Source organism: Nerophis ophidion, linkage group LG08, assembly GCF_033978795.1.
Source record: "Nerophis ophidion isolate RoL-2023_Sa linkage group LG08, RoL_Noph_v1.0, whole genome shotgun sequence".
Taxonomy (NCBI): Eukaryota; Metazoa; Chordata; class Actinopteri; order Syngnathiformes; family Syngnathidae; genus Nerophis; species Nerophis ophidion.
This window is the reverse complement of record NC_084618.1, coordinates 56695008-56697008: the sequence shown is the minus strand read 5'-3', so window position 1 is coordinate 56697008 and position 2001 is coordinate 56695008.

Genomic DNA, 2001 nt, shown 5'->3' with positions numbered 1-2001 from the left:
CCTTGCATTGGACATGGTGATGTAGGGCTTAGATGCAGATGCTCGGCCATGTTAACCCATTCCATGAAGCTCTCAATACTGTATGTGGGCTAATTGGAAGGTCACAGGAAGTTTGGAGCTCTGTAGCAACTGACTGTGCAGAAAGTCGGCAACCTATTTGCACTTTGCGCTTCAGCATCTGCTGACCCCGCTCTGTCAGTTTACGTGGCCTACCACTTTGTGGCTGAGTTGCTGTTGTTCCCAAAATCTTCCATTTTCTTGTAATAAAGCCTTTGGAATATTTAGGCGCGAGGAAATTTCACGACTGGATTTGATGCACTGGTGGCATCTTATGACAGTTCCACGCTGGAAATCACTGAGAGCGGCCCATTCTTTCACAAATGTTTGGAAAAACAGTCTCCATGCCCAAGTGCTTGATTTTATACAGCTGTGGCCGGGTCAAGTGATTAGGACACCTGATTCTGATCATTTGGATGGGCGGCCAAATATTTTTGGCAATAGAGAGTATGTAAAAACACATGAACACAAATAGAAATACAAACATTTGGTACTGTTGAGTACAGGTGCCGTTTCCCAGGTACCGGGAGTATCAATTCAATTGTAAAAAGTACTCATCTACCAGACGCCAAAAAAAAAAAAAAACGGCTTCTGAAAAATGCATCTCACAAAGTTAACATTTTCCACATTTATATCCAAAGCAAAACTGTAATGACTCTTTCCGAAACCCATGTCGGCACACGTCCACAATGTTCCTCTAAAATTCATTTCATACTAATCAAAGTCCTGCTCACAAACAAGCAAATATTCTCTATTTGCAGCAGCTATACATGAAATATGAAAACAAAACAACAATAAGTGGAAAGAACAACTGCATGTATGACTAAATACTGCAACTTTTAGTTGATACGTTTATAAACTTTATTAAAAAAACACTTTGTCAGATCCCATGACCTCCACACCCACAATAACCGCACGTAAACACAGCAACGTATGGCAGAACACATCTGCATTACATCCTCCTCCACATTAGCCCACATCCCTAAAAGTGTTTGATAAGAAGTCATTTCTAAACTGTAACTTTTTCCCAATGCCTCACGGACCAGTTTTCAGGATTATTTTAGAAAATTTCGGTTCATTATTGTGCAGCACCTTGAAGGAACAATCTCCTCTAATGCACTCCATGGGAGGAGATTATTGTACTCCAAATTGTCAGGCTTGTCCCTGACAGTTTGGCTATGTTTTAGTTTTTTCCTCTGCATTTGTCTTTGTTTCTTCTGTGTGTGTAGTAGTTCCTTGTCAGCGCTTTGTTTCCTGTGTTTCTCCCTGGGAGCTGTTTCTCCTCAGCCGCGGCTGATTGGCACCCGGCCACACCTGGTGTCAATCAGCCCAGTCCTATTTTAGACCTGCTTTGTCCTCCACTCTGCGCTGGATTATTGTCACTCCTGTCATGTCAATGTATTTTCTACTTGTCGTGTCTTTGCAGCGTAGCGCTAAGCTATATTTGGTAGCTGTTTGTAGCTTACTGTTTTTTGTTCCCTGCTTCCAGTTTGTTTTGTTCATAGCCAAGTTTTTTATCCGCCAGCGTATGCACATTTTGTTTGTACCCTTTTGTTTGGTTTTGTCTTAGTGTTTTATCAAATCATTTTTTCTTACTCGATGCCTGCCTCCCTCTCTGCATCTTGGGGTTCGTCACAAACAAACTCTGACACAAATGTGTGCATATTGTCCATGGTCAAAACGGAACATCTTTGTAAAAGTCAAGTGTACAAATGAACACTTGACTTATATGTCAGGGTACCACTAGAGCAGGGGTCTCAAACTCACTATAGCTAGGGGCTGCTAGAGGTATTCGGGGTGAGGATTGGCCGTACAAAGTACTCCACAATCACGTTTTAACTTCCTTACTACATTTATTGACTATTACTACCCTGAGCTGTGTTAGGCTTTAATTCATGATAAATGTAAAATTGAATTAGGGTTGTACAGTATACCGATACTAGT